Consider the following 27,584-nt stretch of genomic DNA (forward strand, 5'->3'; position numbering starts at 1 on the left):
AGAGAGAGAGAGAGAGAGAGAGAGAGAGAGAGAGAGAGAGAGAGAGAGAGAGAGAAAGAGAGAGAGCGAGCCTTTTTTTGCACGTCCATTTGCCAGAACTGGACTTTTCATGCGACACAGCAGCACGTACATACGTAGAACCGCATTAGATTATCCGATGCTTGCATCATTGAATCGTCTTTTACGGACTTTTGTCTCTGTTTTGATCTCGCGACTCCTCTTCGGGTCGTGTCAAACCGTATTCAACGTCGCGATCACGATGTACACGTCGATTCCGTAAAAAAGATACAAACGAGCAAGACTCAAGCTTTTATAAATTAATGGCACTAAATATAAGAACAAGCTCTTAATAGTCCTCTACTGTGCAGCTATTGATCCATCAGTTTTTATTTTGACTCCCCCTCTCTTTCTCTTTCTTGCGTTTCTCTTTCCATCAATTGGTAATTCTGAAAATAAAAGAAAATTAACGATAGGAAGCAAAGATTGATTAAACAATACATTTCGCGTTTCATGTTATCTTAATATGTCACATTAATTCACCGAAAATTTATGTACAATCTATTGATAACGATACTGAAATACTAACTGCGACCGACAAGTTAATCCATCTGATGTGCATTAACATTTTATTACATAATAGTGCGTGCATGATGATAAATAACACGTATTTTTATGCACAATTTTTATTACTCGTAATTCAACCCACATTCGCGAAACATGGTTCATTATGTATCGGTATTGTGATAAAAAAATAAAAAAGAATGGAGAAGAGAAAAAACGGTATAAGGAATTTTCAGAGGGAAGTTGCCATATTCTTTCGTGCGATATCATCATAATATCAAATTCAGCGCGAGCTACTTTGCATTGATATTATCCCCGCCGGGGATGGCTTTTTTTATTCATCCGCCACGGAAACTTTTCGGACGTGTGTGTCTATCCTGTATATATAGGGTGTCTGACGATAACATAAATCTTTCGTGTACGTCAGGTCAAATTGAACAAAAAATTCTTCTACCTAGGTTCTACCATTTCGCAAACAATCATGTAAAACTTTGAGTGATTAATTCCAGAAGATTGATGAATGATCACGCGCTATGCGGTAGATAAGTTGTAATGATTTGTATAATAGATCAGATTGAACGTTCTTCAATTTTGCAAATAACCACGTTAGAGAAGATTGGTGAGTAATTATACGTGATCGTTCGCCAATATTCTTTAATCAATAATTAGAAATCTGTGTGATTAGCTGTAAAATAAGTAGAAGACTTTCTTGTTCAGTTTTTAATCTATGTATACTAGCACATGACGGCAAATGTCGTCATTACAGTTTATCTACTAGAGTTTTTTAAGAGTTAGGACACCGTTCGCGCCATAGGAAAGGAGTGAGTGAGTAGAGTAGGACAGAGTAGAAAAGCTGCAGCATGCTTTGTCAATCTTAGAGTTTCTTTCTCACTTTTGCTAGAATTTCTCTCTCACTCTCATTATTTCTAAAAATGACGGACAAAATGTAGACCAATCAGAAGTCATCGTGTTTTGCTTTAGGCTAGAGGAACTCTATCGTTTACCGTATTGTGCGCGATTATTCATCAATCTTTTTTAATTAATAGCTCAAAATCTTACGTGGTCGTCTGCAAAATAAAAGAATTTTTTGTTCAATTTCATCTAATCTACATGCACACGAGAGATTTTGTCATCGTCAGATACTCTGTATATCGCGCGTCGAATAATCCAATGTCGCGGTCGCGACCACTAGCGTGGGAATCTATTTCTGTAAATTTCGCGGCAGATAACGAAGGGCGCCGTGAGCGAACGAGAGCGAGTCAACGAACGAACAAACGAGCGAGCGAGACACGCTTCTTCCGGCCACGCTTATGTCTCGGCTTATAAATTTCTCCCGAGTGGTAGGGCGACTTCCCGCTTCGCTCTTGCTTTCGTCAGGTTTTATCCTCGCGACTTGAGACATTTCCCGTCAAGTTTCGTCGATTAAATTTGCCCTCTGCGGACTTTCATGCCTCGCTACTTAGAAATTCCGGCCACGGTGGCAGAAACTCCCATAAGAATTTCACGCTCGCCACCTCCAAGAGATTTCGCGGCTTTTTTCCACTCCTCACGGCCTCCGCCCCATCTTCCTCCTCTCTCCACTTATCTCCATTCTCGCCGTTTCCGACAAATCTTCGTCGTTTGCACGAGCCCCCGTTCGACGATCTCGACGTGTGAAATTCGACGTCTTTCGAATATTTGTCGACTTGTTTTAAGCAATTGCGTCCCGATCGATTTTAGATGGTACATTTTCGGAGCACTGGGCATCTTTTTCTTTTTTCGAATACTATGCGAATACCAAGGATACCGAGCGATCCTTCGAATGATAAGCAATTGTTGGGTTAACCGCATCAATTGAGTGGCTATTCGTCGGCATTCCGCGAGTGTGGTCGCGCCACACGTTGACCTCCACTCCTGCAGCTTCGAGTCGCCTTTATTGGGAGGCGAATTTGCCCGGAGAGTGCTCGAACAGTGCTGGGACCGGGACGACGGCCCGAAGCCCCGTGATTGCGTTCTAAGGAGACGGCCGGAAGCCGACATCGTTCGCTTTATTGCTTCTTAGGCTTCGCGAATACCCCGAGGTGTTTACGAGCGCTAATCGAGCTCGTCTGAAATTTCGCGGTCTCGATTAATAAAGGAACACTCGAGTAATAAAGGAAAAAGTGTTCGAAATCTCATCCAAGAGGTGACGGGATAAATCCCCAAATTTTTTCGTCCGTGGACATTCGAGACATCGCTGGTCAATCGATCTCGAATAAGGATACATAACGGGTGTGTCGTCATGCGGATAGGAGACAAAGGTAGAACATAAAGCAGCGGATAGTCCGGACGCGATGGTTCCCGGAGGGGTGATGCGTCAAAGGCCGGATAAACAGGGGAAACACGCGACCGGAGATAAGTCTGTGGACGTGGTAAAAAGTCGGGAGATGGCGACGATAAACGTGCTGTTGCATTACTGGCGGTTGGCAGTTCAATTCCAGATGGACAGAAAAGAGAGGGCACAGTATTCATTCTACACAGAAAATATCTTAGGATCAAGGCCGATTTCTCAAATATAAAATTCACAAAATAATTATTGGTTCTGATTAGAAGTGTAATGTTTCAAACATGCAATTCTCAGGCTAAGTTCGTTTTGCACGCTTTCGTACTGAAAGCGTCATTCCATCTTTATCGCTGATTACATGCTGAAGGAAGATAAATGATGCTTTCAGCACGAAAACGTGCAAGACGAACTTAGTATAAGCGAGGAAATTCAATGTTTTTCCAATACTTTTTTTGGTCTTTATTTTACATCAGAATTGAATAAAATGTGCTTCTACTGATTTCCTAAATTATTTTGTATAATGCTCAAAGTGTTTTGAGAATATTTTACTTTGATATTTTATTTTCTATTGAAACACAATAGTTGATATAAAAATGGGTTTCCCTCTGTTTGATATCATAAAAACATATCGACATTATCGACAGAAGAATGTGCGAATTCCCATAGTTTCGATTTTAGACTTATGTTTGAGGTAAGAATGAGTTCCCCAAATAATAGCATAGCAGGATAACGAATTTTGAGGCAAATTTGGGCATTTTAATCAGAATTTATGCTGCATCTGAGAAAATTTTTAACCTACCCAATCTTATATTTGAAATCGTCTTCAATTTATCTTCAGATGTTCCGTAGAATATATGAAGATGAACTTAAGGCGACGTTAAAATTTCCCTCGAAAAGATCGTTTTGGGATGCAATTTTGGGTAAAATTTTATGATATTCTTGTAAAAAGAATATATTCTTCGTTTAGAGTACAGAATATAATAAACTTTCCTGAAATTTGTAATAAGCATATTTTAAGACTGTTATTCAGAAAATATTCTTTGTTGAAGGTAACCATTACTTAAAAGAAGAAAAATAAATTGAGTAATCGCTTTTCTTAGCAGTGGAATAATATTATATTTGCGTGCGTCGATGGTAACAAATATAGTTCGTGAATTTGGGACGTATTCGGGGACAGTTGTTGGCCATATTTGTCGATTTGATGTCTTTCGCATGTCCGGCAAAAGAGAGTAGGTATCTGTCGCAGTAGGAATTGATTCTTCCTTCAGGAACGTCGCGAAGCGTTCGCGCATATGAACGAGAATTATTGAGCGCCAAGGTCTATCCAAAATAATGGAATCCGCCAACTTTGTTGATTAACTTTTCTGTTAGCGAATATTAGGTCGATTCGCTCGTACTGCTAGGTGGCTTGAACTATGCAAAAGCGGCGAGACCTCGCGTTACACCGCGCGACTCGGCTGAACTTTCAGCGTGCTTTTGAGTTTCGTGGCGAAGTGGCTCGACGAAAGTTCTGTCGCTTCTCCCGCAGGATCTTCTACGTCATTTCGTAGGAAACCTCCTCGTGTCCTTCCATCAGACAGGCTTTGCGTCGTAGCTCTTAGGCATGAATCATTAAGATTATAAAATATCTTATGCACAAAGATTATTTTTAACGCGACATGGAGTGTACACGGGGAATTATTTGGCGCATCCATTTCTCTAATTCGAGTACATAATTTCTTTTTCTGCACTTAGAACGTAATTGTTTCATATTCTCGTTGCCTCTTTTTCTCGCCGTCTGCATCCTCAATGTTATTATTTCTATTATATGCATTGTGTCTCTCGCATTCGTCGTATGTGCCTAGGAATATTGTTCCGGAAGGAAATGAACTTTTTTTTACTCTCTCATGCTTTCTTCGCCGTCCGTCGCGTTTTCATTCGACGTATTCCTCTTTACGAAGTGGATTAAAAAAGACGGTGGCGTGGCGCGGCTCTCTTGTCTGGGAAGACCGGCGCGCGAACAAGGGAGGCGAGATTCCCGCGCGTGCCATTTTATTAAAATCCCGGAGCGCCAGTCGAGTAAATCATCTCCTCGAAGTCGAAACAGTCGTAAAACAAGCCGAAGATGAACGAGTCGCGCCGCGTTTCATCAACGCGAACGTGGAAAATTAAAAAGAAAAGAACACCTGCCTGAACCAGTGTTTCCCAACGTTAGCGGACAGAGAACGATTTCTTGGCGCGGAGAACACCTGTAGCAGTAATTTTCGCGAGGAGCTTTCGTTCACGTCCGAAATCCGTAACGCGCGGTGCGCGAAACTCCCGAGGAAGCATTCCATTGTAACCCGGGCAACCATGTGACACGTACTTCGCCTCAGCAGTATTAAAATTTTGGCGCAGCTCTCGTTTCGTCGCGAGCTCTTTTTATCTTCGACATCGGGCATCTCGAATATCTTCTAGACTGGTGCTGGCATGATGTTAATCCTTTAATTAATCTCTCTCTCACTCTCCCCTCTCCCCGAGATATTAATCTTCCAATTAAGTTTCTCTAATGAGAAATAAAGTCCACCGGAAATTGACCGAAAAGTCACAGATTCTCGGGGCTCCGGTCGTTTACGCTCTTGAAGCTCTCCACTCGCGCGGGAGGACTGTTCAATTATTGATGCCTCACTCCCGTAATTACGGAACAGCGGTCTTATCGCGAGCATGTAACTTCCACTTTGTGTCTCCTCCGCGGAGCTCCGACTTCGGCCTTTAAAAGCGCGCGTGCGGGGCGGTATTCGTCTTTCACGGGTCCACAGTCTATTTACGGATCCGCCACTCCGGCCACGAAAGGGGTTGAGCCTGGCAGGCACGGTTATCCATATTTAAATACCTTTCGCCCCTCACTCGTATCACTTTGCTGAGCTTTTCCAGCGATAGGTAATCGCAGTTCTGGGATTTTATAGGATTTCTGTCACGACTACGCGTTCGTATTTTTGTCCCCGCTACGCGGTTATTGTACTCTGGATATGATGTTATCGACTCGAAATTTCGCTCAGACACGAACGTGCGAACGTCGACCGCGAGAAAGAATTCGCAAGATCGCGCAAATAAACGCGTCGCTCTAATCTGGAATTTTGGCTATCAACGGAATAATGTGCACAAAAAGACGCAGATGCACTAACACATCGTGCTGTAATCGGTTGTCCCATCATAGTATTCGCGCGTTTTTATAATTAAATTTAAGCTTTAATTCTAGTCGTGCTCTGGGTCTTTTTTGACTCAGAGCAGTTTCAAAGTTCATACAGTTTTTGTAATATTCTAAAATGTGATACTTCGCGACTTTTCGAGTTATTTTAGAAAAAGTCAGTACATATTGTATTTATTACTTTATATAATGCTAAAATAAAAGATATAAAAAAATATATATATTTTAATTAAATAGTGAGTTTTCACCATTGGATCTATTTAGACTCTGAACATGGCCAAAGTATACCCGATACGAACATGGTTAGAAGGTAAATGAAAACAAGATGGTTTAATGAGATTTGATAAAGGCATTGGGGAGATATAAAAATGTAAACGTATTGAAAAAAAATTTTACCACACTTTAACAATCTATATCTCCTTTCAGTTACTAGATACAGGAAAGTATCCATTGGCAAAATTAAAATACATGTAGGGAAATATGATTTAACATAAATTGGTTTTCTGTCTACCCATATATTTTGAGCATCTTCCTTTCTAGTATTATAGTGATATTTATTACAGCGATATCTCCAATCGAACGCTCACTAGTCTGCCAACATGTTCTCTTACGTGTGATCGAATATTTCCACGACTACGGACGTTGATTCGATTTCTTTCTCACCCACATATCGTCTTATTAAAGTTGCTTGTCCCGTTTTCTCATTACTCCGCGCGCATTTGGCACTCATATTATTATTCCCCGAGTGACGTCTCTCGCGCGGATCGTCGTCGCGCCGGAGGACGCGAGAGAGCACTCTTGGCGCACGCCAATCCAAATAATTGCTGCGATGTGGGTAGCTTACTCTCCCCCGCCGAAACAGGGTAGACGCGGCTGATTCTCCGCCGCAACCCTTCTGTACTTGCTCTCCCGGTTAAATTGGACAATAGCTTTCGCATCGGTGTTTTGTCGCGGCGACAGATTGCGCCGACCCGTTGATGCGCCTCGCTGACAATCGTCGACAGAGATACATGCTGTATGTATGTATGCGCGCGTAATTACAGGTTTCCGGGATTACGGCCACCGAAAGGAGAGCTAAATCCGGTTAACATCGTGTATATGCGATATCAACATTGCGCGTCTTATCACGGATCCGTGAATGGCTGCATTAGTGGTTGTTTAACTCACGTTTTCTCGCGACATTATGCGACAATGCCTCGAGTGGAGATATGGATCTCGCAAACATAAATACAGTCGGGACTGTCTAAATGTTGAGAAAGCACGAAATGTTGAACACAGACAAGATGGATCCATTATTTGCGACGCTTGCATTTTTATTCACATATTTGTGTAGTACATTCCAAAAAATTCCACGTCGATCGCACTCAGTAGGCACGCGTGTTCCAACGCTTGGAATTCGAGAAACTATCGATCGTCAGCCGTTATCTCTATCACTCGTAAGATCCTAATGGCAATTAGGGAGCGTGTGAATCACGCCTTCGCCGCAGCTTGCAGTTAATTACTAATGCGCCGTCTTATCAGAACGTCACCATCGTCTGCGCGGTTAATTTACGCGTATATCTGCTACCGGCTGATAACCGAACTTTGCGTCTCACGGAAGAATACCGCGCGCGAAGTACTTAATAAGGTGCCGTCAAGACAGCTCGACAGCTCGCGAGTCTCTCTTATTTCGTTAGCGAAACGGAGATAATGTCAGATTTATGAGAGAGAAAGAGAAAAAGTAAGTCCAACACCAGGTGCGTGAGTTCAATTTTCATAAATGTGTCGATTAAGGGAGACACGTAGAAACGGTGAGGGGAAGAGTGAGTAGCATTGAACTCAATTTGCTCGATATGCCGTTTCACCCAGAGAATGGGAAGAGCGAGAGCAAGAGAGAGAGAGGTGCGTCCTTTTTATTTGGAACCCCTCGCTTTCAGCAGGACCTCGGCATTCCTCGCGCGTTCGCCTCCACCCTCGCACTTCCGCCACCCCGGGACGTCGCTTTCAATTAGGCGATGCACCGCGACGGTGTCGGTCGAGAGCCACGAAGGACGAGGGCGAAGGGCTCTTCGGGGCCACTCCGCTGCTCCCGATGGAGTCGTTCGTTCGTTCGTTCGTTCTTTCGTTCGTCGAACTGAACGCGCGAGGAAACCGCGGAAACAAAGGCATCATCGCGAATTTGCAAAAGTCGAGTACACCGGAGACAGAATCGGATGTGAGATGCGTGTTTCAGCGTAAAATCCAACTGTCCGATGTTCCATTCCATGTCATGTTGTCTCGTATGCGATCTCTTAATTAAATAAATCTTTAATCAAGGAAAATGATATTTCATGAACAGATAGTCGTGTTTGGTTGTAATTTTATTGTTTCTTTTTTTTAAAGAATGATTACTACAACTGTGATAAGAATTAATAAGATGATTATTATAACTCGAACTTATCTAGTAATTTCCTATCATATTTAATTTCATTGGTTTTAAATATGATAAAGTATACTTACACACAGCAAATTATATTACATTCAAATAAATGCTACTTGTTTCAAATATTTCATGAGTTTATATAGCTATGAATCTATTATAAGTTTATTGGAAGCATCACAAAGGACCCCGCACAAAACCTATGGAAAATGGTTTTCGGTCAAATTGGCTGAAATTTCACTATGTTATAGTTTTCGCCATGCTGATAAAAAGTTATCATTGCACCAAGTCCCAAAAGTCAATACTTCCCAAGATATAAAGGGTCAAAGTAGTGAAATATGGTCATCCGCAATAGTAAGACGTATGTAAGTATAAGTATAAGTGATACATTGATATTTATTCACGAAATAAATAAAAATCGATTTTTACACATATATATGTAATAAATATTTAGTTCCGCAATATTTTTAAGATCTGAAACAGTTTTTTTGTAAAACTTATATTTTTCGAGATATTTCACCGGTCCGATACTTTTGTCCCACCCTGTATATACATATACATATATATTGCGGAACTAAATATTGATTACACATATATATATATATGTGTAAAAATCGATTTTTATTTATTTCGTGAATAAATATCAATGTATCACTTATACTTATACTTACATACGTCTTACTACTGCGGATGACCATATTTCACTACTTTAACCCTTTATATCTTGGGAAATATTGACTTTTGGGCAATGACAACTTTTTATCAGAATGGCGAAAACTATAACATAGTGAAATTTCAGCCAATTTGACCGAAAACCATTTTCCATAGGTTTTGTGCGGGGTCCTTTACTCAAAATATATTCTGAATTTTAATGAGTTTAACATTTCAACCAATAATATTAAAATAAGCATTAAATTGAAATAAGCATCCTATTGCTCACTACGTATCGAACCAACTTTTCTTCCGACAAAATTTTATAATATTTTTGTAAAGAGAATAATTACTTCTTCTGAGTGTATAATGATGAGTTTTTCTCAAATTTTTCATGAGTATATTTTCAGGTCATTATCAAAAAATATTGTTTAAAGTCACTATTATTTAAAAGAGGCAAAATAAGTTAAGTAATCATAATGTTTTTAGAATTATATTTTTTTGTATATAAGCAATCGAATTATTTTTAGCTCTTTTTGCTCTTTAAGGCAATTACCTTTCCGGCAATAATTATAAAATTAGAAAGATTTTGGAAATTGTCCGCTTGAAACGCAGCTCTGCGAGGGAGGATCGAGTCGTTCTCAAACTAGGCGTCCCCGTTGAATTCGCGAATGATCCTCGTTAGAGCTCTTCCTCGTTCGTACTCGTTTGATCGCGATCCTTGCGCCGGAGAACAAAGGAGCGAGCCCTTGTCTTTTCCCCCTTCGGGCCCGTTGTAATTATTCGATTTCGACGTTTGTTCGTTTCGAGTGTCTCGTTAATTCCTACCACTGACGTCTGGACCGCTTTCTGTTGCAGGGATCAACGGCGAGGAACATGGGATTCTTCCGGCCGTCCTGAATCGGTGAGTCCTCTTTCTTTACTTTTGACAGAGTCGGCTTCGGAATCCGTCATTAGCAATTATATCGAGACAATCGTGCGATTATGTCGTAAGATTGTATTAGGGGAGCGGTCGATGACGCTCGAGTTTGATTGGTACTTCTTGCGGATAACGATAATAAGATAATATGATTAATGTGGACACTTCAATTTAAACTCCGTTCCGAGCTTCCCGAACGTGTGCGCGAATCCATTCACGAGAGAACGAGAAAGATATACAGGGTGAGCCAATTTAATCGACGGATCCAAATTGCTCCTAAAATACGCCAGCTACAAAAAAATAGTTAAGACAAGAATTGTAGAGGACAACGGGGGTCATTTTACCGTGCTAATAATTTTGACCTTCAGATCGATTTTCAAGGTCATTTGAAGGTCAAAGTCAGTTTTTTTTAATTAGAACCCCTATTTTTGACACCGGATTCGAAAAGAGCAGAAAATTTTACGTTAAAAATGATATTTAGATTTTTTTTCTGAGTCCAAGAAGGTCAAATCAAGAACTTGGAAGATGTTAATTCAATACTTTTAGCGTTACCCGGGAACAACGACGTGGACGTGGAGGATAGTTAGCCATATTTAAAAAAAAATTTTTCAAGTTACCCTGCACTCAAAAAAGAAAAATTGTTAAAGGCAATACTTTAAAAGTGTTTGTTTTTACTTTTAAAATTTTATTTATTACGCCTTATTAATAATCATATCAAAGTGAGATTATTGCGCATCAATTTCGGAAATGGAATGACAACGTTTCGTAACTTTTCTTCTATTAGTATTTGTTAGTAACGCGAAACTTATGCATAAAAATCTTTAAAATTAACATTAACAGCTTCTAAGTTGTTTTTAATCATTTTTTATTTGACCTTCTTGGACTCAGAAAAAAAATCTAAATATCATTTTTAACATAAAATTTTCTGCTCTTTTCGAATCCGGTGTCAAAAATAGGGGTTCTAATTAAAAAAAACTGACTTTGACCTTCAAATGACCTTGAAAATCGATCTGAAGGTCAAAATTATTAGCACGGTAAAATGACCCCCGTTGTCCTCTACAATTCTTGTCTTAACCATTTTTTTGTAGCTGGCGTATTTTAGGAGCAATTTGGATCCGTCGATTAAAATGGCTCACTCTGTATATGTATACAGATATACACACTTCTATCCCTTTATTTATGTTCTTTATTTATGATAAATAGATAAATAATTAATTAGAACTTCACGGAAAGCTCGACGACTAATATATTCTCGCGACGCTAAAGGTTGATCGATAGACAGCGCAAAAGTCGATCTCGACCGTGTCAACGTGGGAATTGTTATTGAAGCTACGAACGATGCTCCGCGATGCGGGATAACGTTATCATTTTGCGAATAATTAATTGCCGGCTGACGGGGATTATTAGAGGTGGCGGACGAAAGATCCTGCGGTGACACTTCGGACGTGCTTATAGAGCTTGTAATTAAAGCCCGAGCTGCATCGCTGTAATGAACAACGGTACATATACCGCGACGTCGATCATTATCGTGAAGGTAGATAGATAGAGAGGAGAGAAGAGGAGAGAAGAGGAGAGAGAGAGCTCTCGAGAAGCCAAAATTGATCGCTCGATTTCGAGCTTGAGCTCATCGTACTTTGCTAAAATTATATGATACACTGATATTTCGCCCACAACACAAACTGGAGAATCGATGAAAGTTGGTCTCGACTTCGTTGTCTCATAAACTTTGTTGACTTCACATCCAGCACGAATTATCTCTTGTTTTTCGGTGTGCAGTAATCATGCGTTTGCGATCGCGAAATTTCGATCACTAAATTTCAAACAAATTATTCTCGCGCTTTTATCGGATTAATTAATTAACGAAACCGTTCCGCGAGATTGAGGTACCTCGGTTCGCCCCTTAATTAATAGAACTAATCAAGCGCTCAGATAAAAAGCGAAAGCCCGACCCGCTTATTGCGCGGTACAACGTATTCGTCTACCATTTAATTGGATTACTCTTCTTTTATACTCCGCTTTTCGCTTTTTCAGACTACGCCGAGCGCAGCTCAGTCTTTGTCGCACGCTTGGCTGTTCTTAATTAGCTAACACAATCGCGACGGTTGAATCGGCGACGACTACGCTGACGTTTATTTTTTCGATATCGCGTTCTCTGTGTATCGATACGGAGATCTATCGTTACTTGCTCGTATCTTTTAACGATCAAGTTCAAGAATCCGTGAATAATGTCGGAGGTTTAGCGTGATCAATTCGGGTAAGTGTAAAGCTATAGGATTTTCCGACGATGATAGCGTCATTAACCCCTCGCGTGCAGTCATATTTTTTGAGGCATACAGTACAATCTAGATCTGTTGGTCTTAGACAACTTTGAACTATCATAACTTTGTTGTAAACTAATATTTTCGGACACATTTTTTTCCCAAATATATAGAAGAGTTGTCGTTATAAAATAGCATCGTGATAAAATCAGAATCTGCAGACAGACTTGTGCTATCTCTGGAAATTCTCCCAGAGAAATTTCCCTTTACGATCGAATATTCGTTCAGATCGCACAGATTCAATATTGTATACGGAAGATTAAGAATTATTAATCTTTCTTCTTCTATTGACATCGGCTGAGAATTAGGGTCCCAGAGACCATTAAGAATTACCAGAGCACGGAAAAAAGGGATTTTGCTGCGCGCGCACTCCCGTAGCTGATCATCCTTTGCTGAAAATATATTCATTGTTGTAACTAAAAATTTGCTGCAGTAATACTCTCTTTTGCAACTGTTGCTACTGCTCCAGTTTCACAGCTAAACATATGCTTATTGGCAGTTGTACTTTTAAGTATCCACATATTACAACGAGATTTAGCTACCACACATTTTCTTGCCGCAGCAGCTAACTCTTTTTTTTCCGTGTGATTATTAATTCAATTATTCGATAACATCGCAAGGTCATTTATTCACGGATCATCAATCGCTCCTGCCCCACGCGCCGGACACAACTTCACCTGAAAATCACGATTTGGCTTTCGCTTGCTGTTTTTTAATTGTTCGGAAACGCGCGACGCGGACAGGCCATTAGCCCGCCTTTCTTCTTCAGAACCGAGAGCAGGTTCTCGCGCAAGCGCAATCCCGCATACCGTAATGGGAATGGTTATGGATTTTCGGGCTCCGTGCGACCTTCGCGTGTCGACCCACGCTCCTCGCGCTCTGCATATTGTCACAGGCGTTACTCGAATCGCCGGGGCACTACGTCGCGAAAAATCCCGACGTTTCCACTAGACTAAGCGGACTATGTCTCTCTCTCTCTCTCTCTCTCTCTCTCTCTCTCTCTCTCTCTATTTCTTTCTCTATCGGTCTCTGTCGTGGATTCTGCCAATCGCATGGTCTATTCTCGGACGTTTCACCATTGATCGGACATACCAATTTTATCCGCGGAAACGATAACTGTAGTAGTAGTACTCCTGCTCGTGTATGGAATGGTCTACAGTTCTCTCTCTTTCTTTCTTTTTCTCTTTATATACTTTAACGACAAACTAGCACTCGAGATATGGGTGGTTTTCGAGTAATCCTTACTGCTCACTGTGACTCTGAAGTCGCTATCTAATTTCATCATTATTTATCTCCAATATAAAAGTTGTTCCCGTCTTGATCGATATGACATGAAAATCACAATATAGCTGCCTTTTTTGAGTATGTTGGCAGCGATAGTAATTGCTCAACGTGACTTCAGAATCACAAACCTATTTTGGGAAAAAAAATTAGAAAAGTAAAATTTTACTTTATATGTTGAGTACTTTAGTTTTAAATTATATATTATGTACATGAAAAATTTTTTAAACGTGAAAAATTAATTTGGACAGTAGAAGATTAACGGCTTGTCAAACAGAAACGAATCTCCTCTCGAGACTGCAAATCCATACAATGTCAATAATAGAGTTCGACAAAATTAGAAAGCAGCAACTTTCATAACGACAGATGATCCCTTCGACACAATCAGTCACATTTCCTTCGTCCTAATGTAACCCGATTTTGATTCCGTTCTACCTTCTTCCTAAATAAATAAAAGCGTATCCCACATCTTAAAAGTGTATTGCTCGTGCAGCTGCTGCAAAAAGTCACTGAAAATTGGAAATATGCCAATATTTTTATTTTTCTCTGAGAACGTGTAGTTATATACAACAAATTGGACAATAACATATTTTTGCTTTAATGTCACATTTTTATAGTTTCTTTATTTCATTCTATATTATTTTTAATTTTTAATCTTTCATCTCTCTCTGAACCACGAAACATTACGTACATCATTTTCAATACTTAAAGTACATGTATACAAAAATTCAGATTTTTATTATTTTTTTATATTATCTTTTCTCTTACTAAAAGTAACAACACCATATATTTGCACAACAGCACAGTTGAAAATATTCCCAAATAGCAGGATGACGGCAAATTACGTATTATTAACGTTAGAGACATCATTAATGTCATAAAATGTCATTTGATGTCATCATGTTCACGGACTTACATTTCAAAGTGGAGCAACTTGATACAAACTCTGAATGTCAAATTATTCGTGGTCACTTTTAGATGTAAATATCAATTGATCTGAAATTTTATCAAGATTTGTTCATTTTCGTGTGATATACACCCTTAACTTTAAATAGCCAAGTCTAGACCGGTCCCGCTAATCCTGACGTCGCTCTCGCGAAACAAGAGCGCGCGAATGAATGAGGTCGGGCAGGAGTAAAGGCGGAAAAACGCGAAATGTGAAAGGGTGCATTCATATGGATCGGCTGGCTATGTTTTACAGAAACGACCCTACTTGCTCACGAGGTCTATTGAAACCGAGTCGCGTCTCTCTACGCGTTCGCGCGCGCGCGCTCCACTTGTTTTATGTATTCACGTCGAAGACCTCGAACCTCGGGGCCCGGTGATGTCAGGAAACGTGTTTACTTGCGGTTTACGTCGTCCCCGCTCTCGTCTCATGTCTCGCTCGGTCGCCCTTTGCCCTCCTTTGCCGAATGTTTGATCTGCTTTCATCAACATGTTATTCCCCTTTATGCCGAACGTTTCGCCTGTCTCTCGGCGTCGTGTTATTGATGTCCCGTAGCCACGGAAGACGGAGCGTCTAGTACGATAACGTAGACAAATGGCGGAATTGTAGGTGGGCAGGGGGACAGAGAGAACAGGTTGGGCGGTATAAAGCGTCGGCCACCACTAGGATACGAGACAATCTGACCCCCACGCGGTTATCTCTGGAAACTTCGGGAAAGACTGCGACGGAAGGCGAAAGGATATTTCTGCTTTTAGCTTATTTATTCTTTTAGTGGCTTCATAACTTCGACTGTTTTGTCTATTTGCCGCGAAGACAAGTGAAGGAAGAGATTGAGTTCGTCCGACCCAACTCTTTAACATTTTTATTAGAGGAGAGAAATTTTCATGGCATAACGTCACGCTCTACCAGGAGCAGTGTATTAATATTCGCAAAGCTCATCGCCTTTGAACGAATATATTACAAGTTATATCGAAAAGATATAAAAGAGTCAGCGCGCTTTATATCTTGGAACTCCGCGTTCGGTCGGGATGAGAGTCAGGTCCACGTGCCGCGCTCGATTCTTTTTTTCTTTCACGAGCGAAGTCAAAGCTCGGCGAGTCGACAGCTTCCCTCGGCAAACAACCGCAGCATCGCGTGTACAGTTAGTCACGCGACGGAAAGTGGGTGTTAAAGTGGAGCGTTCTTTCGTGTTTAGGACGACGCAACCCCCGTCGTACAGTTGTAGCAACAATCAAGAACGTAACGGCCGTCTGCTCAAACATACGCATTGTACGTCCGACAGTTGCAACGTGAAATTCAATTGCGCTGATTTAAAATTTCATTTAATTGTCGCGATGTAATTATTGAAACGTTCGACGCGGAAATTCGAAAAATCGCGAAAGAAATATTGGAGTATCGCTGTGAAAAGGGCCAACCCTGAATTCCCCAGGGAATTTCAAAAGAAGGGGAAGAGAGAGAGAGTGTGTGTGTGTGTGTATGTGTGTGTTTGTTTGTACGCGACGGTTACAACACCCCGTATAACACCACTATCTCGTTGCGAAAGTTGCACGTGCCGAGCGTACGTTTCTCCGTTCTTATAACTCTCCGACTATGATTGACATCGCGGTTTTCTCCGAGCTGGGGGTTTGATGGGACTTTGTAAACGCCTGGGGTACTTGCGAGGAGCAGCTATCGCTCGTAAATACCCTCTGGGGTCACATCTCTCGCTTCAAGTCGCCGAGACTCCGTAATGACTTCGCTCGCGCGACGACGAATCGCATGGCTCTTTCTCGCCAACCCTCGGCAGGATTGGGCGAGGAGAAGAGCTTCCTAAAAGAGTCTCTCGCTCTCTCTCTCCCTCTCTCTCTCTCTTTCTCTCTCTCTCCCTCGGCGAAATCGAAGGTGATGCGAATCGATAGCGCGGTGGTCGTCGTCATCACTTCCGTGGTTGAACGCGACCACGACTCGCGAGAGCTCGTTGAAAGTGCAGCGATGGCGGAGGGTGAATATGGATGAACGGAGGCGGAGGTAGCGAAGTAGCAGCCGGGTGGAAGGTAGAATTACGAGTGGGTGGTGAATGCGCCGGTGACAGTGAGGACGAGACGGGTTAGGATGGGACACAGGAGGGTGGAGAGAAAAATGTCTGCCTGATGGCATTCGTTCATTGAGGATCCTATTGCGCTCAGCCGCGCGTCCGCTTTCATCGACGCGACACGGTTACTGTAAATGGTTTTGTTGTGCGATTTGTTGCTGTAAATCGAATAGAATTTTTCCGCGAGCGTTCACGTTCCCGGTGCATATTGTCGTTGCGCGCCACGATGGATGAAATTCTGGTTAAAATGATGCTCGCAATCGTATACATCTCTCTTTTACTTCTGCCTTCAGTGAAATTAAACATATTAAAATCACGGGCTCTCTCTTTCTCTCTCTCTCTCTCTCTCTCTCTTAAAGAAGAAATTAATACGATTAAACTATACGGTTTCGCGTATGTTTCTCGTCACTTTTTCGCCGCCCTTCTTTCAACTCGGACGAGGCCGCACATCTCGCGATTCTCCGGGCGATCGATCGATCCGGCGGTGCATAACAATACGTGTACTCTTTCCGCAACGCCCCGGAGTGCATAACCGCGAGAGGGTTAAGTGTCCGACAACCCTCGGGTTTATCCCGCTATCTATCACCCTCGTAATCTCTCTTCGAGGCGGAGGAAGGGCGGAGGAGGCACGAAGTCACGTCTGGTAAGAGACGCCACGGACAAGTATGGCGGAGTATCGCGCCGGGAATTTTTCTCACGACGAACTCAGTCGAGTGTGCGGATCGAAGGTGTCTGCGGGTACTCGCGGAGTACATTCAAGGCAGAGGGTGAGGCAACGGATGCAGCGGGTAGTGAGAGACGAGCGGACAGGAGCGCGACGTAAGCGGCGCGGAATTATCTCGCGTTCTCGCGACGTATTTGCTTTTCAATTTTCCGCGAGTATATCCGGCGTGCGCGGTTCTTAATCTGCACTTTGCCCTCGGCGAATCTTCCTCCCGTTTCGATCGTACAATCGCGACTCGTCGGACTCAGTACGTGGCAGCTGCGCGGTAAAACGGAGTTAAGGGTCGTCTATAATGCGATCGCAATTACGTTAAATTCTCTATTTTAATTTATCTCATATTTTCTTTTTCCTTCTGGTAAAATATCAAAGGCTCACAAGAGTTTTTTTTAGTCGTATTTCTCTCGTTGATAATAATGAAAGGTATGCCATTTAGTTAAAGTTATCTATAATTTTCTGACTAATCACCTTCTAGATAATTGTCTAACTTCCTGTCTATTGAATGACTCACATTTTAAGTCAACGAATTATCGACGATCCGATAAACTTGTGTAGTTCTCTAATGTAAAATGATAAGGATCATAATTTGCGCACTGAGAAAAATTTTTCGGAACAAAAGCATGTCTACTGTTTGATGATTCGTTCGGGGAACAGTTGCCATTGCACATTACTTTTCATTACTTGCTATTATAGCATTACCTGAGATACAAATCACATTTACTCTCGTCTATTTAAGTTAGGTTAGTTATGTATTCATTGCAGAAATGTTGCTCAGAACAGCTAAAAATAACAAATTATTTGTTCCTATTACGGGCTCATTTACTGTTTGCTGTTTCGTATTAATGAGCAATTTATTGCTAGTGTTTTGTTAAATTAGCGAAACTTTTTCTCTCAGTGTGCTTATAACAAAATAAGCGTTTGCAGACATCTTATTAGGATTAAGTAGAAAGAAACGACGAACAAACGGATGGTTTCTCGCATCTAACCACGGAGCGGCCGGAATCACTGACACGTTGAGCGACACGCTCGGTTGTCGTCTTTCACTGTCTAGCGAGTTCAACGACAGCGACGTTAGGTCGACAGTGGCGTTAGAGAGCCCGTGACACGCGATTATCGGGTTCCTTCGTTCTTTCAGCGGCTTGAAATGAAGCGGTTGAACCGCGCTATTAACTGTGTAAGCGAGAAGACATGCTCCTTAAATGTCACAGAGAAATTTGACCGCGCAGTGTGAGCGCGCGCGCGCGTCAGCACCCTCGTTAATATACCCCCGCTCCTCTCGCTTCTCTTCCCATTCCCTCCTATATGTCTACACGGACATCCGCTGATGACGTGAGCCGCTGATGATCGAAAAGCTTGAGTGTTCCACTCGAGTACGTTCACGCGATATTGCATCGCGCGCGCTCAGCGAGGCGGCTACAGCAGCCGGAGAAAGTTTCGGCGCGTTTTGCGATTACGATATACGATGCTGCGCAGCCAAGACGTGTGTCCGTTAACGTGCTTGTGTGTAGGTGGAAGACCGAGGCCGAGGATGATCCGGTGGTAGAGCCGGGCTGCGGTACTCTGCGGCATTGCGCGTCGCTATCTTGGTTTATCGATCTTGTTGCCTACCCTTCGCCCTTCGTCCTCTTCAGCCGCTCGTTCACCCACTCCCTCGTTGTTCGTTCACCCTCCCGCCCCCCCTCTCTCTCTCTCTTTCTCTCTCTCCCTCTCTTTCTCCCCCTCTCTCTCTCTTCTTTCTCTTTCTTTCTCTTCCGCCCCCGCTTCTTCCTTCCTTCCCTCAGCATGCGCGCAATCCTCTTTCTTTTCTGCTGTTCTTCTTTCTCCGCAACCCCGCGCGCGCACGTTCTTCTCTCTTTTCCGCTTTTGTTCCGCTCGAGCTTTTTATGCTCGCGAAAGCGCGAACGTCGTTAACATCTTCAGCTCTCGCCGTATTTGTCAAATTCTAGCCGTGAATTAAAAACCTCCGCGCGTTTACCCTGTGCTCCCAGCAACGAGAATATCTTCCACAGGGCGAGATGACTGTTATTTTTCACGCGAAGAATGCGTTTTTGGCGACGACCGTGCCGCGACGGCAATCTTGCAGAAAACTATGTAACTTTGGAGTGTCGAAAGATACAGGCCGATATGGAAGGTTACGGATATACGGCCAAGTCGTGGAAGTGGAAAGGCAGTTTTTATCACCGACATCTTGGAGAGTCAATTCACTAAAAGCCTTTATTTTACAATTGCTCGCGACTAAAAACTATCGGCGTCTCGAGTTTGAAACAATGACCATTCTTCTTAGTTTGGATCTGTTCGGTAGCAGCGAACTACGCTATATATATATATATATATATATATATATATATATATATATATATATATATATATATATATAGAGAGAGAGAGAGAGAGAGAGAGAGGCCGGGCAAAAAATACTGTTTGTTTCAATATATCGACAGTTTGCTCCGTGAGTACTAGTAGCGCTTAAAGTCTAACGAATTGAGCTTTAGGATTGCAAATGAACGTGACGAGATCTAACTTCTCATTCAGTGCCTACTGAATCCTACTTTACAATCCCAACAATAGATAAAATTGCAACGCAACATTTTACACTATATACGCGCGAACATAGTATTCGCTATTATCCAAAATTCAATCGATATCGTATTTATATATCATATGGTGAGAGAAAGAAAATCCATGTTTCTGCGCTCATGTCCTGCTGCATATTAATCTCGAATCTCAGCTCTCTCGTTTCTCCATTCCAATAATCAAACTCGCTCCATATTATTATTCTATATTATTATCGGATTGCTATTTTACTTATTTTTCTCCCTTTACCGGTGTGCCGAGGTTTCCATAAAGGCGGAGACGATATTCGGGTCCCTTCGTGCACAGGCGTGTCTTTCCAGTGGAAGGGCCGCTGACGTCGCCCGCGATTCAAGTCATGCACATCGCGCGCTTCATTAATTAATAAACACCCCTTCGGCGTAGTTCACCCCGCCGGAAGAGCCGGTCGGCTGACACCCTCTCGTCGCGGCGGCGGCGGTGGCGGCGGCGGCAGCAGCGCGCGCGCACTCGTTCGCAGTTAATTGTCGCCGTGACGGTACACCGCAAGACGAGCGAGACTCAATAAAGTTCATCGTGGTGGGTCCCGTACGCTCGTCGGCAAAATACGGCGAGAACAAGCGCGACCAATTAGACTCGAATCTCGCGCGAAAATCAATCGCTTGACTACCGTTCTTCCTATTTCGGGATTCTCGCAGCGGGCCGCGCTGCAAAATTCAATTTCCGATTTCGTAAGCGTAAGAAAAGGGCAAAGGCGTGGGAAAAGGGGAACCTTTCACGTCATTGTGATTTCATAAGATTTTCATTCATTTTTCGTACGCGATAGAGAGCTTCAACGGGCAAAGAATTCGAGGGGCGATCACGTGGAGACCCTCGAGGGCGCTTGCGTGACTTCACGTACGTAATAACGATGACTGGTGACTGTTATTCGCAACGCGAGGCGATAACGATCCCCCGTATCATGAAAGCTTTCGCGCAATTACGCGAACATCGCGAGCGCGTAACTCGATACAAATTGCCCGGGGCAAATCATACCTGCGTAGTTCGTGTAATCGTGAACGATGGACATTCCTAATTGGCGAATCAGGCTGATGTATGGAGCGCGTCGGGGGCGGGTGCCTTATGGGCCACCATTTGGCGTAATCAGTTCGTGGAAAAACGCAGTGCTATTTCTCGCCGGAAACGCTGAGTCAAAATGTTTTATTCCCAAATAATTCTTCTGAATTGTTTGTCAAATTATATTCTCAGGTCAGAAAGACAACAATGTTTGAGAATTTACTTCAATCTACTAAACGAATTAGTTTGAATTTTATATTAATCTATATTCTATGTGCAATCAAGTCATATTTTTAAAATTCAAACATATTCGTCTAACAGTTTTCTTTAAAAAAAATTTACGAACATTGTTACTTTTTTGATCTGAAGAAATAATTTTCTCTCTTAATACTCGAGTGTTAATACTTTTGTATTAGTACTTAATCAAGTGTTTCAATTTAACGAGATTTACATTTGTTAATATAGAAAGAAAATTTCGGGCCCACACACATCGCGTTCTCCTCCGTTAACTTCACTTCACTTTGCAATTTTTGATTTCGAAAACGACACGATCACATGCAGGTTTAGTCGCGAAGGAAGGTGAATCCTTCCGGGTTCTTCCTCGAGAGATCCGGGATTCTTTCGACTGGGGGAGGACGAGTCTTTGGAGCTTGTTCGACGAAAGGTTCACTCAAATTTTCGAGAAAATCGGGAAAGGACGCGTGTCCCGGAGGTTCACGCACTGCAAATGCGAAAGCATAAATTGAGCTCGGCTGAGAGACCTGGGCATTCCCCGGGTAGACGTGGCAACTCGGTAAGCTTCTTATTGTTCGATACGATTCTATACTCTCGACGCACCAGTCGCTACTTTTCAACCTGGTTCTGCGTCTGACTCCGGTCGGAATAGCCAGCGTTTCGATGGAAATAGATCTCGACGAGGATCGTATCACTATGAGGAATCGTAAGTTTTATTTTATACCATCGACATTTCTCATACGACGAATTTTAGTTGGTCGGTTTACTCGAGCTACTTTGCAAATTTTATAAATTAACTTGACGCGAAAAGCTTCTCCGCGCAATTTCCTCGAGAGGAAACGTTCTCATGTTTTCAGTATCCATTCGTCCGCTCGATTGATATCGTCGAGGCTGAAAGGGTTAGCATCGGGGATCATCCATAATCGCGATATCCGACGAGATCGCCTCTCTCGCCTCGACCTTGTGGCGCAGACCCGCAGTCGTTGAATTTCGGGGCTGCGCGCGTCTGTCGGGTGTGAAACTCGCTTATCGTAGTTCAGACGATCAAATTGGTAGTCTCTCGAGAAACGAAGAGAGGGAATACCAAGACGATGACGACGAAGATGATGGGAGAATAGAGTTCGTGTAAGGAATGCGCCACATCTCACGTTTAACGCGCGTCGACTGTAGGGATCGTTAGCCACGGTATGCCAGACGATAATAAACAGCGGATCCACCCCTGTCGTGCCATTCCGCAGTGTTAGTGTCGCTCACGATTATCACAATGGCCGGCAGGTGATCCGTGTAATCGGCGCGACGCGCTTCATACGTTTGAATCAGAAAAACCTGCGCGAGACTCACTCTGATAACAGTCCGCCTCCGACTGAGCGTAATAAATCCCGCTTACGCTATACGAGATAATAGCGGGAATAGGAACAAAAACGCGTCTCGAGTGTTTTCGCGGCCGCAGACAATTTCTACGAGTAGTTGGCCACTGTTATATTTTTGTTCTCGCGAACTGTACAATCAGTTTTTATCTTGCGTGAATAATTATAAAATTGCAGGATTCATTAAATTAAATTTGACTCAAAGAATCAAATTTAATCAGATTCCGAGAAAATCATTTCTATAGACGACTTGTATATTACTTGGATGTTCACTTCGCAAAATTTGTATACAATTTTCACACTTAGGTCCGTATTAATACACTGAGAGGAAAGTATCTAAGGAATAAGAAACATTCGGTGGGTACTGAATATAATAACATATTTATACCGATATATAAGATATTTTTCAATCAAGAAAATACATATTTTCCTAAAACCTTAGCTTCTTATGAAAGCAATTGTTTGCAAGTTTCAAGCAATAACTATTAATACGGACACGCGTGAAATTTTCACGACCCATGTGCGTGAAATGGAGCAGCGAAATCTGCTCATTCCCCTGATCTGTGTTTCCTAATGTTTCGCCGGCGCTGTCTAATTGGGAAACGGGTGGAACCGATCGCTTCTCGCAGCCGAGATCGCACTAATTTGGAACGCGTCCGGCCGCAGCTTGTCGGTTCGCCGCTGATCGGGTTACCTGCGAGGCTACCTGTCGGCCGTGACAAATGCACATGATGCTACTGACAAGCTGTATTTCCATTTCATAAGTGCCGCGCGCGATTGGTCCGGAAAAAAATGAGCGTTTCGAGAACATGCGGACTCGACGTTTCCGAGTGGCGGGCAATCAGAATGAATTAATGGTGACGTATCACGCCGTTAACTCAGTAATTGCTTGCTAATTGACGACGCTAAATCGCAAAATGATTGATCCTCTGCGGATATAATTCTGATTTTGCCGCGTTTCAAACCAATTTTGACCTGTGTCATATCTATTCCGCTTTAGCCACACACACACACACATACATATCGACGAATCGTAATAAAGATTTTCTAAAATGCATCGATGCCTTTAATCGGCGATAGAGATCGCGACCCCGAAACGCATGTTTCCATTTCTAGCGCAGCGGCACAGATTGCTAAGGCGTCTCGTGAATATTTCACCCGCGCCAGGCACAACCCAAGAACGGGCTGCCTGGTGTAACGCAAACGTCATAACTGTCAAGTGTAATATCCACCTTGACGCGCGTTTAATCCGCTAATTTGTCAGATGAGGGACAATCCGCTAAAGACGCTGGCCCGAAAGGGTGGCTCGATGCATTCACATTAGGCGCCACGCGCCCGTATCGGGATTTATATCCGCGGGATGGATTTCGGGAGAGCGACAGGTACTTTCCATACCACCCGCACATTCCAAGTCGCTGTTTCGGCGATGGAGGTCAGAGGGCATCGACAGGTCACGCTTCGAAAGGCCGAAGGCCGACGAAACGATTGCTTTTTATCACATAGGAAATGTTCACATAGCACAATGACATTAGCCGTTAGGCGAGAGCGATTTTCTCAGAGTCATTTCGACCTGGGTTAGTTGACCGAATGTCTATTGTCCTCGTAGTCTCGTCCGGTATGTTCACGCACGTCACTTCTACGAGTTGCGTCGTGCTACACATTTCTCGCCGTTAGCTTCCGATTCTCTCTTCGGACACTTTGTGTTGAACACACAGGGTGTCCGACAATTCGTTACGGAGTCGCGGTGTGCAGGTAGAACACGTCGGCAAGAAAGCCCTCTATCATTTCCTAAACAAACGAGTAAAATTTCGAGATTTATTAATGAAAATGGATTAGCGAATCAGAGCGCAATGTTGTAGGACGAGCTCATCGAAAATGGCTAAGATTTGTGACTAAAGTTCCTCAAGTCAGAATTAGGATATCGTAGAGGAAAATCATATGTAGGTAAGAAGTGAGTGACTGAAAGACTAAGACAGAAGTTGCAGTGTGCTTTGGCCTTGGAGCTTCTCTCTCATTTCCACTCACATCATCCCCGAAATTGGCGGATAGGATGCGAACCAATCATGTATCATTATGCTTCGTTCTAACTTTGACTTGAGGGATTCTATTTGTGACTATTCCTCGGTGACACGTGCACGCGATACGCTCGTGATACGACGAGAAACAATTGTCTGTGTGCTGCTCGTGTCGTTACTTCGCCTTCAGCTGTCAGCTGACATTCCCTGCTGGGAGGCAGTCGTGTTTCAACCATTTTCGATGAGGTCTCGCGTTTACAGAGCTCGTCCCACAACATTGCGCGCCAATCCTTTTCCACTAATATCTCAAAATCTTACAAAGTTGTTGGGAAAGTGGTAAAGAACTTCTCTGTTCAAGTTGATGTGTTATTCTACCTGTACGCCGCGGCTCCGCGGTAGCGAATTGTCGGACACCCGATACACACACACACACACACACACACACACACACATATATATATATATATATATATGTATATACACGACTTGACGTCACACATCCCTGACGCACGCTCAGCGAAGCGCGAAGTGCCGTCGGCGCCGTCGTTTGAAGAATTAAAGCGGATGTTGCACGCGATAGGCCAATCGATGAAGATATTTCTGGCCGTCGTGGCTTTAGGATTTGACATTCGGTACGCGCGCGGAAGAGAATTATGAGGGGCGACGGGGCCAGGGGAGGAGGAGGAGGACAGGGAACGCTCGAATTTGTTCCAAGAGAGAGAGAGAATCTCTCGTGTAGTCTTACGTAATCGGAGAGAGAGAATACCAGGTATTCCCGGGAAATTGAGATATCCTCTTTTCGAGAGCGCGGGATATCAATTTCACGAATCATCCCATGGATTCTAATCTCTTCTCGCTGTGTGTTTCTCGTCCCGACATGCGTCCCGGTCTGTTCCGTTCGGGATACCGTCAGACAGGGTCGAGTGCAGAATAACAAGGTGGGTGGAGCAGAGGAGCGTTTCCTTTCGTTAAAGTAGGAAATCTCGTGTGGTCCAGCGGTCGTGAGAACGACTTGTGGGCGTTTCTCGTGGGCCTACCCGTGCGCGCGCGCGTCTCGTTAATTCGCCCGTCTAATGACACGGAACCTCTGTGCCATTATTAGACGTAATCCGTTAATAGCGCGCGACGTCGGTGTCGCACTGGGGAAAAAAAATAAATCCCCTCGCCGCGATGAAACGCGAAATAAATATATTCGGGATAAATAAATTTAGCCATTAATAAATTTCAGGATTGGCGAAATTCGTTTCGTTATTTACATAGGGCGATCAAAGCGAGAGTAATGCACGGAAAACGTGGAAAAGACAAAAAGAGCAAATATAGAAAGAGGCAAAATGTAATTAAAGTCTGTATAAAGCAACAGATAAATTATTCGCTCGGTTGAAGTACTTTTTCAATTTGAACAATTCGATACGCCGGCACGTACTGCCCGCGAGCTGCTCGAAGTATTAAAAATTCGCGGGCTATTGTTACGAACCGTGCAAAAAGCTCTGGTAACGTTTAGCGTTGCACCGTCGCGGCGGCGGAGGTTTCCGATCGGCGTTAATCCTGTAAATTCTACGATAGCGACTACGAGCTCCGGCTCATTCAACGCGTAATTGGTTCCTCGCGCAGCTGGGATTACATTCCCAGCGAGCGTGGCTTGTTTCATGGTTAGGCACGGACGATGACCGCGAGGATACACGAGGAAACACGCTGCGGGAACATCACGATGCGAGCGTGGGATGATCAGAGATTCGACTGTCGTCGCGCGAAACGCGAAGATATCAGGGGAAGCTAACAGTGGGTCATGTACAAATGCCGAAAATGAAAATCTCGGTGCGTGAATTAAGAATAACTTTTTATTTCCGTTCGGGGAATTGAAGTTAGATAAGAATATATTGTTGTTGTTGCTTTCACCGCGATCTCCTTCTGTATCGGGAGCGTCTTTCGCTTTCTCTTTGCAAAACGTTCAGCGTAATCGGAAGCGCAGAAACTCCTTCCGCAATTTCAACCGGCGATCGTCTCCCTGCGTTCGCGCGGCCTCGTTCGCGAGGACATTCGTAATACCTTAACTCAATTACATGTAACTATGCACGAGGATCGAGCCGCACCGCCATTACCACTCCCGGCTACGCGGCACAGCTACTTCAGCCGGCTGCTGAAAAGGGTGGAAGCGCGGCTCAAAGGGGTTATTTTAGGAGCAGGAAGGTGGCCGTCCGATGGGACGTCCGCGTCTCTCTCCGGACGACCCGCTTTCATTCTTCGCTTTAAAACTTCCGCGGCTGTACGCTGCTACGGATGTGTTGTCGGGTTGTGACGCATGTGAAATCGCGAAGCGAAATATTCTCCGTGTCTCCCGTTCAGATAATCGAGGCTCCCTTTATTCACACAGAGCGGACAATTCGCGACGATGAACCGTGATGCCGGTTTTTAGCTGTCGAGGAATTTCTCGAGAGAACGTGTTCGTCCAAGCGAGGCTTGCCCCTTAACATTCGTAAAAATAACTGCCTTTGTGTGTTCTTTCGTGTGCTGGTCGTTTGCACACGCATGCACATTTTGAAATTTCGTTTACACACATTTAATTCAACAATCTAATTTCACAGTCGCTTTAAAATAATTTTGTGTGAAACGTTTTCAAATATATGAAGAGGTCAGTATGAAGTTGGCCTTTAGTCTTTTCAAAGTAAAAAAAAAAAGTTGTTTAACTACACACGGAAAGAATATATCACCTTTTTTCCATTAAATTCTGTTTACTTTTACTGTTTTCAGTAAAATAGAAACAGAGACAAGTAGATAGCAAATTTTTTAGAAACACACACTCACATACATATTTCAGTTCCTAAAATATAAGTATCACATCTCTCAAATAAAAGGATAGTCAATTACGATAAACAATAATATTGACCTATTCCCTAGTTACAAAATCCTACAGTAATTTTTACTATAAAATTCTCTGCGTGTAGATGAACTAGGAAAAAATGCTTGGAAATTTATTTGTGAGATCTCAGTTTATTTCATAGAAATAGACTTTATTTTGCAGGAATAAATT

At 43.0% G+C, this 27,584-nt stretch overlaps 1 protein-coding gene across 1 annotated transcript in view; it reads left to right on the forward strand.

Moving 5' to 3' along the window:
- LOC116842115 (stress-activated protein kinase JNK) overlaps nt 1-27,584 on the forward strand; it is a 186,077-nt gene that overhangs the window by 8,525 nt on the left and 149,968 nt on the right. The window contains exon 2 of the mRNA XM_032810853.1: nt 9,937-9,982. The gene's annotated coding sequence lies outside the window, so the exon portion shown is untranslated. The remainder of the gene's footprint in view (nt 1-9,936; nt 9,983-27,584) is intronic.

This window comes from Odontomachus brunneus, unplaced genomic scaffold (assembly GCF_010583005.1).
Source record: "Odontomachus brunneus isolate Ranch 3 - 2012 unplaced genomic scaffold, Obru_v1 Obru_scaffold_021, whole genome shotgun sequence".
Classification (NCBI taxonomy): Eukaryota; Metazoa; Arthropoda; class Insecta; order Hymenoptera; family Formicidae; genus Odontomachus; species Odontomachus brunneus.